This window comes from Grampus griseus (assembly GCF_964374135.1).
Source record: "Grampus griseus genome assembly, chromosome: 3".
Classification (NCBI taxonomy): Eukaryota; Metazoa; Chordata; class Mammalia; order Artiodactyla; family Delphinidae; genus Grampus; species Grampus griseus.
In genome coordinates, this window is record NC_139019.1 from 128,207,939 (window position 1) to 128,226,059 (window position 18,121).

Genomic DNA, 18,121 nt, shown 5'->3' on the forward strand with positions numbered 1-18,121 from the left:
ACAACCTAGATACCCTTCAACATGTGAATTATTAAAAAAAAAAAAAAAAACCCAAAACCGGTACATTCATACCTTGGAATGCTACTCAGCAAAAAAAAAAAAAAAGTAAAAGGAACTATTGGTCCATATGACAATCTAGTTGAATCTTTAGAGATTTATCCTGAGTGAAAAAAGCCAGTCCCAATACATTATATACTGCGTAATTTCATTTATTTAACATTCTCCTAATGACATAACAGAAATGGACAATAAATTAGTGGGTCCATGATTGAAGGGTGGGCTGAGGATCGGAATCAATTGCAAGGAGGGCTACAAAAGAGCAGCACAAGTTTTGAGGCGGTAGAAATGTTCTGTATCTTGACTGTATCAGTGTCATCATCCAGGTTGTGATACTGTGCTATAGTTCCACAGGATGTTACCATTAGGGTCAACTGAGTAAATAGTAAGTAGAATCTTTCTGTATTATTTTTTGAAACTGCTTAGCAAGCTATTATTGTCTCAGAATAAAAAGTTTAGTTAAAAACTTAGTAGTATGGAGGAGAGAGAGTGGTATACTTTTAGAGAAAAGTAAATGTGTTCTACAATAGACTGTTAGTATATTTGAAGCAATCTAAAACACAGCTCCTGTCTTACTAATCGTAAGATGCTAGTACGTTATCTGGCTAGCATCGGGCTGTACCATTTGAGTCTTTTACTGTATTTCTCTGATCCTTTTTGTTGCTCCTCTCTCTTTTCCATCACCTATCTTCCCTGTATCCCTTAGGCCTTCAATATTCCTTTCCTTATCAAAAGATACTGCAAAGAATTGATCTAACTAATCAACTTCAGAAACACATCAAAAATAAACGTCCACATCATTTTAGGTAGAAGGAAAAATCACTAGAAACAGAAGATCTGGGGTGTAATTTCAACTTGATACTTCCTTGGAGAGTGATCATGGGTGAATGATTTGACAGCAGTAAGCCTCAGTTTCCTTTTCTTTAACATGTTTAGACTTCTTGTCTTTCTACCTCATAATGCAATGATTGTAAGAATAAAGGAATAGTGTTAAGTGATGATGGTGGTTTCCAGGCAGCTTAAATGCCCCTGCCTTTCTGGGACACCACCATTCAAGCAGGGTTCCTGGACATATGAGGAAAAAGTGGTCTGACAGCATCAGTGGTACCAATTAATTACCATTCTTTGAGCTAGAATTATTATTAGTCTCAGAATAAACACTGAATGTCTAATGCAATTTTATCTGTCTTTAAATGCAGTATGGGAAGAAGTTAGTTTTTTCCCCCTCATTCCCCCTAAAATGTTTCTTTCCTCTGGGGATTGTTATGTATTTTTTCACATTCCCATTAATTAGCTTGCATACTGATTTAATATTTGTTTAGATGAGTATGAGCAGAGTCCATGGCAGAAACTATGGAGGAAGTGGCTCTCAGGAACCAGGCATGCTCACAGACTAAGCAATCTCTTTTCCTTTACGCTGTGGACAAGAATCAACCTCTATTTTCAGTTCCCCAAGCACACGATGTTATTCCAGGTCTTCATGAGTTGGGCTTGTTACTCCCTTTGCCTAGGTTTTCTTCCTTTTTTATAGACATGGCCATCTTTAAGATTTGGCTTAAATTTCATTTTTTCTTTGAAGCCATGAATCGCTCTGGATTATTTTGATTGTAACTGACAGAAAACCCAATCCTAACTGGTTTATATTTTAAAAGGACATCTCTAGTCTTATGTAACTGAACAATCCTAAGGGAAATCTGGCTTCAAGAATAGCTAGTTTCAAGACAGTATCACCAAGAGCCAGGTCTTTTTCTTTCATATTTGTGTTCTTCTTCTACATAAACTCCAGACCCTATAAACAGATCCTATGATCCGTTGGTTTCACACCGTATGGGGAAAACAAGAGTACATTCCCATAAATCTCAGGGAAAGGGTTTGTTGTTTCTCTTTGGCCTGGACTGCATCTCATGACCATCCCTGAACCCATGAGTACTTTCAGGGGAATGTAGGGCTCTGATTAGGCATGCCTAATCACATGATAGTCTCGTTGACCTGTGGGTATTTGGAATGAAGTGGGACTTCATTCCTACCACGTAGTCCCGCTTTCCTTTAGCTCCAGATGTATTTATAAAACTGTATCTTCTATACACTTGGAAATTTACTGTGGCAGATGAGATGGAGAAAGTGATAAAGGCATGTTGAGGACATAAGGACAACAGAATCTGTAAGAGACTTACTTGTAAATTTGTTTATATAAATATATATATACATACACACACACACACACACACACACATATAGTTGGTGACTTTCTCAGACCAAAGCATCACAAGGAACACACAAAATCATACTTTAAAAGAGGAGATATAGTCGACACCCAAGAAACTGGATGGTAGTGTTGTCAAACACAACTATAATTAAAATATCATTAAAGCACCTTTATTATGTGGCGGATACTCTGATGAGGACTTTACTAACATTTTGCACTTAAACTGCATGACAATATAATAATGTACAGATAGGAGAAGAGAGACTTGAAGCTGTTTTCTCAGTCAGCAAGTATATGACTGTATTAAAATATGAATCCAATATGCCAAGAGATGAGAATACAATTGCATACAAAACCCCAAAATGCACTGCCCTTATAGACAGATACAGCCTCAGTAGGATAGAAAGACATTATTCAAATAATCATTCACATAAGGATCACGTTACATAGTGAATGTCTTACAGTGAAGAAGCACTGGGTGTCATGATAATCTAAAGCAGGGCATCTCTGGGTGATCAAGAAAGGTTCTTCTGGAAAAGTTATGTTTGAATTAAGACTCTGGGGATGGGTCTCAGGTTAAGAAGATGGAGAAAGGAGCAATATTCCATACAGAAAACACAGCATGGTCAAATGTTCTGAGGGGTAAGGAAACATTGTATATTTGAAGATCTGGAAGAAGGACAGAGTGGCTAGGATACTGAGAAACAGCCTGTTCTTTGATAGGCTGGCATGGAATCAAACTGTGGAGATAGTGGCCAAACTTATGGGGCTTTGGTAGGCTATGGCATGTATTTTGATTTTAGAGTAACCAAAACACTTTTAGGATTGTGAGCAAAGGAGTGACTTGATTAGACTGCATTGCAGAGTAAGAAAGAAGCTAGTGGGGAGACCAGCTAGGAATGCTTGGTAGAGTCCAGTAGACAGTTGGCTGTGCTGTTAGCAATAGAGGTTGAGAAAATGACCTAGAGGTTGAGAAAATGACTTATTCAAGAGATTACCAGGGGATAAAATCAGAGGTACTTAGTCCTGACAGGTGGTTTTGGATTTGATGTGGGAGGGTGGGGTGAGAGAGGGAAGATCAAGCCCAAGTTTGTGCAGTTATCTCAAGACAAACCAAAGGTAAATAGGAAGACAGAAAAGTAGGGTAAATGCTTCAGTAAGAGAATTGGGGGATGCAAATAGGATTGGACACGAGGCAAGTGTATAATCAAAAGGAAAGAGGTAGGCCAATGGGGGGTGGTTTTGGTGAGCAGAAAGTTTGCAGGAACCACTTGGTGAGGATAAATAGTAGGAAACAAGGTAGGGAAACAGGCTGGAAACAAATAAATCAGCATCTCAGGAACCAGGCTACGGTGTTTCTACATAATCCAGTAGCAAGGGGGACCCACACAAAGCTTCAGAGAAGAGGAACTGCATGACTAAGTAAGCATGTCCGGAAGATTCTCATGGCCACTTATAAAAGAAGTATCGAGGGGCAGAGTGAAAGAGTAGATGAGACTGAAGGTGGGGGGAGCAATAAGGAGACAATGCCATGTATTCAGAGAAAGATAGAGAAAGTTGGAAACAGGATAGAGGAGATAAGACAGAAAAGCAGATCCGTATTCTAAAGTGATGTGAATGTATCGCCATGCTGGACACTATGAGATTCATGAAGAATTAACAGGGTGATCCTCTGCCTCAGGGCATTTATTTATGACTTAGGCAGGACAAAAATTTGGTTTCATTTCTATAAGCCCAAAAAAGTAATATAAGATAGGAAAAGCTACAGAATTTCATAAGACAGAGGGGTAGTTCTCTTTGAAGGGATCAAGGAAGACCTCAGAAGGAGACTGGAAGAATTTATTATAAAACACAGTTTTCTCTTTCTGACTTACTTCACTCTGTATGACAGTCTCTAGGTCCATCTACCTCACTACAAATAACTCAATTTCATTTCTTTCTATGGCTGAGTAATATCCCATTGTAATATATGTGCCACATCTTCTTTATCCATTCATCTGTTGATAGACACTTAGGTTGCTTCCATGTCCTGGCTATTGTAAGACCTGCAATGAACATTGTGATACATGACCTTTTTTGAATTATGGTCTTCTCAGGGTATATGCCCAGAAGTGGGATTGCTGGGTCATATAGTAGTTCTATTTTTAGTTTTTTAAGGAACCTCCATACTGTTCTCCATAATGGCTGTATCAATTTACATTCTCACGAACAGTGCAAGAGGGTTCCCTTTTCTCCACACCCTCTCCAGCATTTATTGTTTGTAGATTTTTTGATGATGGCCATTCTGACTGGTGTGAGGTGATACCTCACTGTATGCTGACACATATATATGGAATCTAAAAAAAAAAAAAAATGGTTCTGAAGAACCTAGGGGCAGGACAGGAATAAAGATGCAGACGTAGAGAATGGACTTGAGGACACAGGGAGGGGGAAGGGTAAGCTGGGACAAAGTGAGAGAGTGACATGGACTTATATACACTACCAAATGTAAAATAGCTAGCTAATGGGAAGCAGCCGCATAGTACAGGGAGAACAGCTCAGTGCTTTGTGACCACCTAAAGGGGTGGGATAGGGAGGGTGGGAGGGAGACGCAAGAGGGAGGAGATATGGGGATATATGTATATGTGTAGCTGATTCACTTTGTTATAAAGCAGAAACTAACACAGCATTGTAAAGCAATTATACTCCAATAAAGATGTTAAAAAACCAAACAGACACAGTTTTAATTCAGTAGACAGAGTTGGGGAAAAGCATTTTCAGAGATCATGATCTCAAATGCCCACATCCCCAGAAGAATCTGATTTTGATGTGTGCCTAAAATTCCATTGTAACCTGTCTGATTTCTTGGTATGATTTTGCATCTCTTTGTTTTCAGCCTCTGCCAACTAAGCACCCTTTGCAAACTACTCTAAGGAGACATGCAGCCCCTTTCTGGAGTAGTTAATGAAGGTGGTAATGAGATTTGGTTGAACTCTGATCCCAGAAACTCCCCCTTGACCTCCTTGAAGCCTGTGATGCCACCCATTGTCACACCTTGTCAGTTTTGTCTTTACATTCTTTGACAATTTTCAATCCTGATGACAGTGTTCATATCGAAGCCAACTTACAATTAATCTTACAGGCAGGCTCTTATCAAACTCTATCACACAATTTCCTGAGATGTCAACATATAACACACAACGCATTTCTTTCATGTATTGTAATTATAATTCTATCAGAAAACCAGCCAAGGATTCCTAACATTTTTATCCTCATAACACTAAGTAGCATATCCACTTATATTCATAGCTATGGGGCTGATGGCTTTGTTAGGAAATGAAGTTGTAATTACCAGCAATTTTCCTGAAATAATAGGAACAAAATATTTCACAGTAGGAAGGGAACTAAGAGGTCATCTGATAATAACTGTAATATTTGTTCAACAGTTTCACAGATTTAACCAATCTTCTCATTTGCCCCATGAGACACACTGGGCAGGAATTACCATAACCTTTCTGTTGCTGAAGGAACTGTGTTTTAGAAAAGTAACATGACTTTCTCAAGGTGACACAGCTAGCAAGTGACACATGAGCCAGGAATGCAAGTCTTCTGATTCTTAGATCACTGCTCTTTTTACTTTAGTGTGTTGGTCTATAAAGTGTGAACATCCTCAGAGGGTTGTCAAAGTCAACATCAGGGCACTGTAAAATAAAAATATTTGAAGCACTCAGGTATTGAAAGTTGGCAATAATGCAACTATAGCTGACGGGAAGCGTGCATGCCCAGTGTAAAGGCAGTAACAAAAACGTAATACAAAACACTGTGCCAAACATACCACATGTACAGACAGCTTGGTATTTGGATTTCCAGGTTATGATCCTTACTTCAACATCTACAAAAAAATGATTACACAGTTCCAATTCCATCAACCTCTAGATTTTTAATATTTTGTGTATCTTTGTGAGAATGTTTGACATTTTCCTTCCCATAATTTTGTCAAGTGCTCAACTCCTCAGGTTTTTATATGTGCTTTTGAGAATCACATTTATATCAGGAAATTTATTAGGCAAATGGTTATGATAATTAAGATGGTATATTATATGTATAAAATAAGAGGCACAGTCAAAATTACCATATGAATTCAGAGAGGAAAGTTTTCATGGGGACTGATAAGGATTAGCGGAGGCCTCCTGCACATGATGATACTTCAGCTAAGTTTAAAGAATGGAGAGCCCTTAGTTGATGATGATGTTCAACCAGAGGTCCCCAAATTAAGGTACCCAAGACAACACACTGGCAAACAATGAGAATATTATATTTTTAATTAAATATACCTCTTCCTATTTATTTAATTTTGGTTATGCTTAGCATGTACAGACCACATGTGTAGACTAATATCTGTATATAATCTATAAAAAATAAATATTTTATCTTTGAGTACTTCCTTAAAAATATTCTAAGAAAGATAAGATCAAAAGAGTTTGAAAACCACTGAATAATGATGATAACAATTACTATTTTTGATTGATAATTATGAAGTAGGTACTTTGTTTTCAATTTTTGCTCTTCTATTTATTATTTCCACTTTTCTGCTTGCTTTGCCTTTAATTTGCTATTCTTTTGGGTTTCTGAGGTGGGACCTTAGATTATTGATGTGAGAGTTTTCTTTGTTTCTAATGTATATGTTTCGTGTTTTAGCTGCTCCTCACAGCCTTGCTTTAGCTACTATGTCTCACAAATTTTTATATATTGTATTTTCATTCATACCAATGTTTTTTTTTTCTCTTGAAACTTCTTTTTTGAGTTATTTAGACATACTCTCTTTGGTTTCCAAGTGTTTGAAGATGTTGCAGTTATCTTTCTGTTAATGACTTCTAGTTTGATTCTATTGTGCTTATTTCAATTCATTTAAATTTATTGAGGTTTATTTCATGGCTCTGTATATGGTCTGTCTTGGTATATGTTCTACGGGTACTTGAAAAGAATGTATATTTTACTTTTGTTGGGTGGAGCATTCTATAGATATTGAGTAGATTCTGTTGACTAATGGTGTTGGTGGATTCTTCTGTATCCTTCCTGATTTTCTGTCTAGTTATTATCAATTGTTGACAGAGGTATGTTAAAGTTGTCAGCTGTAAGTGTGGATTTTTAAAAAATTCTATTGGAGTACAGTTGATTTACAATGTTGTGTTAGTTTCAGGCGTACAGCAAAGTGAATCAGTTATACATACATCCACTCTGTTTTAGATTCTTTTCCCATGTAGGCCATTACACAGTATTGAGTAGAGTTCCCTGTGCTATACAGTAGGTCCTTATTATATATAGTAGTGTGTATATGTCAATTCCAACCTCCCAATTTATCCCTCTTGGTAACCTTGGTAACCATATCTTCTGTAAGTGTAGATTTGTCTATTTCTCCTTCAAGTTCTATCTGGTTTAGCTTTGTGTATTTTGTAGTTCTGTTATTTAGATTGCTATGTCTTCTTGGTGAATTGACACTTTTATAATATATAATATCCCATTCTATCCTTGGTAATTTTCTCTGTGGTGAAATACTTTATCAGGTATTGATATAGGCACTTCTTTCTGATTACTATTTTAATGCTAGATCTTTTACTATCAGTCTGCCTATATCATACTTGAAGTGACTTTCTTATAGACAGCATATTGATGAGATGTTTTCTAATCCACTGCGTCCATCTCTGTCTTTTAATTGGTAAGTTTAGATGATTTTTATTTAATGCAATTATTGATGTAATAGGGCTTAAGTGTGACATTGTATTTTTAAATTTATGTTTGTTCTTCCTCTTTTTTTTGGTGCTTTTTTTCTGCCTTTCTGTAGATGACTTGAATATTTTTAGAATTCCAGTTTGATTTTTATCTCCAGTGCTTTGTAGTATGTTTTTTGTATAGCTTTTATAGTGGTTTCTCTGTATATGCATAACTTAATTGTCTACTTATGTCATCTCTTACTAGTTTGAGTGAAGGATATAAACCTTGCCTTCTTTTATGTCCTTTTCCCTTCATCCATTTGTCACTTAGCCCAGGCTGTCATAACAAGATACCATAAACTTAAGACTTAGAAAACAGAAATTTATTTCTCACAGTTCTTGAGGCTGTAAGTCCAACATCACAGTGTCAACATGATCTGGTTCTGGTAAAGACTCTATTCCTGACTTGCAAAAGGCCACCTTCACACTGTGTTCTCTCATGGTGCAGGGAGGGAGTAGGAGAGGGGGACAGGGAGACAGGAAGAGAGAGAAAGCACACACTCTGGTGTCTCTTCTTATAAGGGTACTAATTTCATCATGAGGGCTCCACCCTCATGACCTCATTTAAACCTAACTATCTCCCAAAAGCTCTATCTCCAAATAACATCACATTGGGGGAAGTCTTCAACGTATGAATGGGGGAGGCACAGTTCAGCTCATTGCATTTTAAAAAATATAATTGTCTCAAATATTTTCTCAGATACATTTAGAACCACATGAAAGAGTATTATAAATTTTGCTTCTATTGACAAACAATGAGAAAAGCTTGAGAAAGACACTTATTGTATTTATCCGTATTTTTGGCTTTCCTTGTTCTTCCTTTCTGATGTTCCAAGAGTCCTTCTTTGATTGTGCCCTTTCTGTTTAGACAACTTTCTTTTGCCATTCTTTTAGAGTAAGTTTGCTGGCAATAAATTCTTGTATTTCATCTGAGAATAACTGGACTTTCCCTTTTTTCTTAGAGAAAGGATATTTTTTCTGGATATAGAATTTTGGGTTGACATTTCTTTCAGTACTTGAAAATGGGTGCTAATTCCTCCTGGTCTCCATAGTTACTGGGGAGAAATCTGCTATCATTTAGAGTGTATCTCCTTGACAGTTAAGCTTTCCTTCCTCTTGTTTCCTTTTTTCTCATGATTTTTCCTTTGTCTCTAGTTTTCACAAGTTTGCACATAGTGTGTCTTGATGTGTATTTCTTAAAGTTTATACTGTTTGGGTTTGCTAAGATCCTTGAATCTGTATGTTTAATCTTTTGCCAAATTTTAGAAATTTTAATTACTTTATTAGCCATGCCCTTTTTATCCTCTCCTTCCAAGACTTCAGTGATAAGAATGTCAGATCTTTTATTCCCACATGTCCCTGAGGCTCTCTTCATTTTTTTTCTAGTCTACTTTCTCTGTGTTTCAGACTGTATCATTTCTACTGTTCTAGTATCAAGTTTACTGATTCTTTCCTCTGTCTCCTGTATTTGCTATTGGTTCATCCATTAGCTTTGGTTTTGCTTACTATATTTTTAAGGTTAAAAATTTCCATTTGGTTCTACTTTAAATTTTCTATTTTTTGCTGCGATTTTCTTTTTATTTATTCCAAAGATATTAATAATTGTTTGTTTTTTCATTTTTCCAGCTGGCTTCTTTCAAGTCTTTGTCAGATGATTCTAACATTTCTTTCACCTTGGTGGTGACATTCATTGTTATCTTTCATCATTCAGTTTTAGATCATCCCAGTTCTTGGTATAATGACTGATTTTCAATTGAAACTTGAATATTTTGAGTATCATATTATGAGACTACAGATTTGGGGTGACTGTTATGCCAGAAAAACCATCAGCATATCATAATAATAGGACAGAAACTGTGTTGTGGTCTCCTTCACATGTGTCAACAACCCATCATTTGATGTGAAACTCAGTGATTTCTCTCTGGGAATGGATTTCTTACCCTACTCCATAATACTGATTTTTAGAAAAAAATTAATTTCTTATTACATCCATATTCCCTGTTTTTATTGCATTTTGGCATCCACTGAAATTCTTCAACAGATTATAAAATTAAAACATGTCTGGGACAGATAAGAATATGAAATTATTAGAGGAAACTATTCTTCAAGAAAACGCATGGCAGAGTCCATGACTGGCAACCATAGGTGGCCCAAATGTCATATTTCTCTGTTTTTTATTTTATTTTGACAAGTCTATCAGATATGGCTGCCATTAAACCCGAAATGACAGTAGGCAGTTGCCAACTGAGGAGAGTTGGTGTGGTAGCCTACTTTCAAGAACTCCTAGTGGTCTCTGCTTGCTTAACTGACATAGTGTGCTGATTTCATACAAGCAGCTCATCTCACTGAACACAGGGCCCATCACACAAGCAGGGGAAAGGACAAACATTTTACACAGAGAACTAGAACTTATCTTCATACTTGTGTACTCCCTAGAGTTAACTATGTGAATTCCCTTGCACCCTCAGACTCTGTCTCACTAGCCTTGAATTATATTATTTTCAGTTTAATACAATGAAGTTTGAAAGGCTGTGAAATCCTTAAAGAATTCGTCTATGCCCCAACATAACTTACATGGAAATACAATCCAAAGAGTCAAAATTAATTTTCAAATACTACTATATTGGGACTTTCCTAGTGGTGCAGTGGTTAAGAATCCACCTGCCAATGCAGGGGACATGGGTTCGAGCCCTGGTCCAGGAAGATCCCACATGCCACGGAGCAACTAACCCCATGCACCACAACTACTGAGCCTGCGCTCTAGAGCCCATGAGCCACAACTACTGAGCCTGCATGCCACAACTACTGAAGCCCATGCTGCTAGAGCCTGTGCTCCACAACAAGGGAAGCTACCGCAATGAGAAGCCTGCGCACCACAACAAAGAGTAGCCCCAACTTGACGCAACTAGAGAAAGCCCATGCGCAGCAATGAAGACCCAATGCAGCCAAAAATAATGAATAAATAAATTTTAAAAAGAAAAATCACCATTTAAAGAAAAAAACGAAAGTTAAAAACAAATGTATTACAATATTTTGTATGTTTTTCAAGAGACATTCGTCATATGACTTATTCTCCTTTCCAAGCCTCTTGAATGCAATGTTGCATGCAATGCTTTTAGAATGTGTTTTTTTCTCTTTTTTCTTGTATGTTATGTCAGTGAACCTAACATATTTTATTAAATCTTTTCTCTCCTCTTTCTCCTTTTTGCTTTTATCTTTATGAGCCTATGCACTTACTTCTATCTTACAAAACTTTGAGAATAAGTCTAGAAAGGCAGGACATTCTTCCAGAGAGGGTCAGAATGAATTGGGGGAGAAACTACGAACACACTTTTGGATTTCATCATAGTTGCCAATGCTTTTATAGAGTTAGCTTTTTAAAGAATTATACCTAATGTAATAAAAAAATCAACATTATTTTATCTGCCAGCAGCTCAGAGTTAATTAGACATTAGTTAAAATAATTTCTCAATGCCTCATTTCACCGTGAAGGCTAGGACAATGTAAGTGTTATTTTGTATGCAAGATGCAGAGGGTAGAAACAGTGAATTTAAAGTTGGGCAATATGTATCCAGCTCCAAATATTTCTAAACAGTTGTATGAACTGGAAATGATCTCAGAAGATTAGTAAGCCTTGTGTTTCTGAACCTGGAGTGTATGTATTTCAGTGGTGCACCAAAGGATATACAAATCCATAAGGAAACAGTGCACATCATTCTAGAAAAACAATTGTATTCAATTGTGAGTAATTTAAACATAAGTTTTAGAGTAAAACAAGCATAGATATTTATTTTTTAATAAAATAAACAATTGCAGACTGCTCTAAGACATACTGTGACACTTCAAAACATTGAGATTTTGCATGGGGCTATTGCTTCACACTATTCCCCTACACTTGACTGGAGTATATATTCACTCCCTCTTCACTTAGGACAATTGTTTCCAAATCTGCATGCACACTGCAATGACCTGGGGTGCTCTTTAAATGACTGATAGTGCTCTGGTGCACGGGAATCCCAGTCCCCACATCAAACATACTGGAATCAGAATCTCTGGACAAAGAACCTAGGCATGTGGGTTTTGTTTTTGTTGTTATTTATTTTTTTAATTAAAGCTCCTTGGACACTCTGATGTGAAAACAGCATTGGGAAGCACTGATTTAGAAGGTACTTTAGTAGAACCATAGGAAAATTGCTGCAGAGTATATTCTTTTCCACTTATACCTAAGGCAGCTAAGGCTCAGAAATAGGAAGGAACTCACTCAGGTCACATAGCACACTACTGTCAGAGCTGAAACTAGAACACAGATCTGATGTCTATGCAGTGCTTTTCCAACTATGGAACATTGCAACATTTGTAATTGACTGGTATCCATTTTACAGACATTAGTTACAAGATGGCTATTTAGAAAAAGAACCTCAAGTCTAAATCACTGAAGGAAGTAATTTCTTAAAAAAAAAAATCTGCAGATTATTTACATGGAGTACCCTGAGCTTAGAAGACCTAGGATATTTTCCCATTTCCAATAAACATGCGTTCAGGCATAGCTCAGTGCTGGGCATCCCAAGGAAAACAAAAAGAATAACAATTTCCCAGTGCCCTCAAGGAGCTTTCTGGTCCAGTGGAAATGCTAGGCATGTCTACAACTGCTATCAGTTGAGGCAAGGTAGAATGAGACCTATAATCAGATGCCAACACAGATGCTGAGGGATCAACGGAAGAGGAATGATGCTGTGGGCTGGGGGAACTAACAATGTTTTATGAAAAAGGAGGTCTTCAGCCTGGCCTTAAAGATTGAGGAGCATTTGATTTGCGTGGAAGGAAAGTGTGTACCCCACCTACAGTAACCTGAGACAAGGTAGTGGGGTGGGAATGTATAGGACATACAGTGGAACTACATTTCACAGTAAGTTTAGATCTCAATTAGGAATAATGAGAAAAACACATAGAAAAAAAAGACTCTTAAAAATTCTTTAAATAGAATACATATTGGCTTATGTAACCAACCTCACACAGTAACTGTCGTGCACAAGTATAATGAAGGAACTCTGAACAAGTCTAAAGACCAAAAGAAGGAGTATCTATAAGACTTCTGGGACATTCAAGTCAATCTATCAAGATAACTATCAGACTGTTAGGGTGGTGAATTCAAAAGGTTCCTGCTTGCCTGCAGGATTTATGATTTTATATGGTGCATATTATAGCTGTGTTTGCTGGGGTGAGGTCTGAGGTAGAAGAGTTGCACTTTGCTCAAGAAAGTTCAATTTAAAGTTTTCCCATGTGGTAAACATCTAGATGCTGTGAATTCATGTAGAAGGTGAATAATGAGGGGCCAAATCCTAGGGTGTGTCCATCACCAGTGACCATTCAGCAATCATAGCCTCATAATCTATGCCAAGGAATAAGTATAGAACGTGCAGAGGCACAGAAGTCATGTTCATCTACAGGTGAATGAATAATACAAAATATACATAAATATCACAATTTTTACATATGCACACACACACAATGGAATACTGTTCTACTATAAAAAAAAAAAGAAGAAAATACTGCCTTGTGACAACATGGATGGACCTTGAGGGCATTACGCTAAGTGAAATAAGTCAGAGAAATACAAATACTGTATGGTATGACCTATGTAGAATCTTAAAAAAATAAAATAAAAATAAATTTAAAACCTCATAGAAAAAGAGATCATATTTATGGTTACCAGAAGTGGAGGATGGAGAGGGGGAAATTAGAGGAAGGTGGTCAAAGGTACAAACTTCTAGTTATAAGATAAGTACTGCAGATATAATGTACAACGTGGTGACTACAGTTACCACTGATAAATGGTATATTTGAAAGTTGTTAGAGTAGATCCTAACAGTTCTCATCACAAGGAAAAAAACCTTTGTTTTGTTTTGTTTTCTTTTTTTTTTCTTTGCGTCTACATGAGATAATGAATGTTAACTAAACTTACTGTGGTAATCATTTGACAACATGTGCAAGTCAAATTATGCTGTACACCTTAAATATACACAGCACTGTATGTCAGTTCTATCTCAACAAAACTGGAAGAAAAATAAAGTGATAGTTCCTAGGCGTGAACCATCTGAACCAGTTGAGAAGACATAGTGATGATAAGTAGTAAGGAAAGAGCAGAGGAAAGAGAGATCACTAGCCTTGAATTAATCAGGGAACCCTGCATTCTCCCTGACAACTTCCATGAAAATCCCCAAGAAAGAAAGCCATGATGTCAGGATTGTACAAACTGCCTGGATACTTGGCCTTTAACACTTGAAAGTTCAGAAAATCACTGCCCCTGGCCAACTCCTTTAGGAACAAGGAGCAGGGAAAGAAGCGAAGGAGTGAGCACTTGGGGACATGGGGTTTTTAAAGGAAGCATCATGGAGACTGTTGGAGGAAAGAATTGAAATAAGTACAAGTAGGGAAAATCCATGGACACATAAGCCATTCTGGAGGAACAGGTCAAATGGGCTTCCTAAGTTGCCACAGACTCCTCCCAATACGAGGGTTTGTGTTTCAAGTCTGCAATGGGAAGAGCTCCACCACCACCACCACAGGGCCTTTCCCTCCTAACACAGAGAATCTCCTGGGGGCAGGAACAATGCCTTGTGATTCTTTATGTCAGTGACTTGGTACCTAAAAGGTGAACTATAGATGATGGAAAGAAACAAAGGAGAGAAGGAGGAAGATTAGCTGACTAAACACCTGCTTCACTGGCTTGTTATAAAAATACTTGTAAAAATGTTTTGTACTGTGCTTTGTACACAGTTTGCCCATAATAAATGTTTGCTGAATTTGAAAGTGACCAATTCTCTAGAAATGCTAATCAGAAAGAAAATCGTGCTGTTTCTGAGCATTTTTTAAATTCCCTGGAAACTTAGAAACAATGCATTCCAAGACAAGACACGTCTTCACATTGCTGAAGGGATCAAATGTGAACGGTACATATGTTCCTGGGCTTCTGAACAAAGAAGGTAGGTCCTGTGCCTGCTTTCTTGTACCTTCCTCGTAAGCACAAGAATCAGGTTAGCTTGCAAAAGAGTGTTTTCCCACTCCGTCTTCCAAAGTATTCTGATACCTGACTTGTATCTTTTGGATTTCATGAGTTTTAACTATGTCCTCTTTTCTGTTTCAAAAGAAAAATTATGCAAAGCTTCCTAAAAGACAATACATTAAAAACTCAATTTAAAAAATGTGGTGCTAACACTTAATTTTGATAAACTGTACAATGCCTCATTTATCCTTCCTTATTTTCTGTGCTCCATCTCTTTACTGGAGTTTGGCAGCTATATACATGTCCATTACACAGAATGCCATGGGCTTGACTATGACATATGTAAATGAAAAGACCGCTAGCTTCTCAGTTTTTATAGCAAAACCCTAAAAATAATAATAAAAGGTATTGCTCTACAGACAATGGGGGAGTGTGGATCATCAGAGAGGCAAAAAAAGAGAATGGCTTGGGTAGCAAAGGAGGGTGGAGAGTGTGGACAAGTAATGAGTGACAATACGCAGCTCAGACATTGTGCGTCATAGGTTCATGACTGAGCACAGAACGGTGAGACTTCAAAAGGAAAAGGAAAAAGTATCTCACATGCAAAATTGCTCTGAAACGTGGAGCACAGGAAGTTCTCTTTTGGGAATCATAATGAGAGATGTTGGCATCAGATTGTATATGGGCAACAAATTAGGGGACAGGGAACAGAAAGGAACTCCCTGCACCACATTTTAGCAGAATACTAGCAGCTTAGCCGTATATTAACTGTAATTGCAGGCAGGATTAGTCAGGAGGCTATTGCAGAGATCCAAGTGGCTGACACCGGGGCATTAACAGTAGAGATAATGAGAAGTGGTGTGACTTTGGATACATTTTTATGACAGGAGATTTCCTGATGGGTGACATAGATTGCAAGAAAAAGAGACGGGGGAGAAAGGAACTTTAAGGTTTTGGGCCTGAATACTTGGTAGGATGGATTGCTGTCAATTGAAGTGGTGGGAAAGCTATGACAAATTTTGGAGATCAGGAATTTTGCTTTGGACATGTTGGTTTTGAGATACTTATTTGTTCTTGTCAGACTGTCAAGGGTCAGATGGACATAAGAATCTGGAGTTTAAGAAATACACTTGTAGTGGAGGGAAAGTTTGGGGATCAGCAACATGTAGAAGGTATTGAAAGCCACAGGATTGGATGTGATCTCTGACAAAGTTGAGTGTGAATAGACAACAGGACTGAGAACTGGGCCCTAGGGCATCATGATATTGAATAATGAAGGAGATCAAGAACTGAAGTCTAGGGCTTCCCTGGTGGTGCAATGGCTGGGAGTCTGCCTGCCAATGCAGGGGACACAGGTTCGAGCCCTGGTCCGGGAAGATCTCACATGCTGCGGAGCAACTAGGCCCATGCGCCACAACTACTGAGCCTATGCTCTAGAGCCCGCGAGTCACAACTACTGAGCCTGTGTGCTGCAGCTGCTGAAGCCCGCGTGCCTAGAGCCCTTACTCTGCAACAAGAGAATCCACCACAATGAGAAGCCCGTGCACTGCAACGAGGAATGGACCCAGCTTGCCACAACTAGAGAGGGCCCATGCACAGCCACAAAGACCCAGTGCAGCCAAAAAGATAAATCAATAAAATAAATAAATTTTAAAAAGAACTGAAGTCTAGGGCATATGTTATTGAAATAGAGGGCTAAGAACCTCGGGCACCATCATCAGAGATAAGAGAAAGAAGCAAGCAAAGGTAACTGTGAAGCAGGTAGGGGAAACTAATGAGACTGGAGGAAATTCAAGAAAGCCCACTGCCCTGAAAGCTAAATTTAAAAAGGCATCCAAAGAGAAGGATATGATCAGCTGTGTTCAATACCACTAATAGGTCAACTAAGATGAGGACTAAGAATTAACAACGGTTTTAGCAATGTGGAGGTGGTAACTGGTGAACTTAATAAGAATATTTTTGGTGGAGTAGTGAAAATGAAGCTTGCTCAAGAGAGATTGGGAACAGTATTTGCTGCTGAGCAACTACTTCATGAATTTGCGGGGCCATCAGTTAAAAACTTGCTTGTAGCAACAAGTCATGACAGCATGACTTTGGACTAGGTATTCCAAGAAGGACAGGAGGAAATGGTTAATGTAATAGGCTGAGAACACTTAGGATTAGAATAGGAATTATCATGGGTTGAACACTCACAGGTACCAGGCCCTGCATAAGAATTTGGCATGCATTGCCTCCTTGAATGTTTACAGCACCCCTAGGAGGTAAGTCCTATGATTTCCCTCATTGTACTGAGGAGAACACAGGAGTTCTCAGAGTTTTCATTATTTGTCACATGGCAGAACTCTAAAACTGTGCCCTTAACTACTATGACTCAGAGCTTCCCTTGAGACTTAATGAATTCCAGAAATAGTTGAGAAGAATTCAGTGTGAGGGATGGAGGAAGATTTAGGAAAGACATGTTTTGCCCTTGCTCACATGAAGTTAAAATAACATAATATTGATCTGAGAAATATAAGTGATTTTATTTTGTTCATGACTAACCTTAGTAAAAGCATTCCTTTAAAAATTTACCAACTATACAAAAGCCAATTTCTACTCTGATTTTTTCCTGCCTGTTGGCGCCCAAACTTTTTCTTATTAATAAACTATTTTTTAGAACAGTTTTAAGTTCAGTGGAAAGTACAGTGAGTTCCCATATACCACCCACACATGTAAAACCTTCCCCAATACTAACATCCACCACAGTGGTACACTTGTATATTCAATGAACCTACACTGACACATCCTTATCACCCAAAGTCCATTGTTTAGATGAGGGTTCATTTTTGGTATTGTACATTCTATGGGTTTTGACAAATGCATAACACGTATCCACCATTGTAGTACCATACAATTTCACAGCCCTAAAAATCGTCCATGCTCTGCCTATTTATCCCTCCCTCCTCCTTAACCCCTGGCAACCACTGATCTTTTTACTGTCTCCATGGTTTTGCCTTTTCAGTATGTCATATAATTGGAATTATTATGTAGCATGTAGCCTTTTCTAATCGGCTTCTTCCACTCAGCAGTATGCATTTAAGGTTCCTCCATGTCTTTTCATTGCTT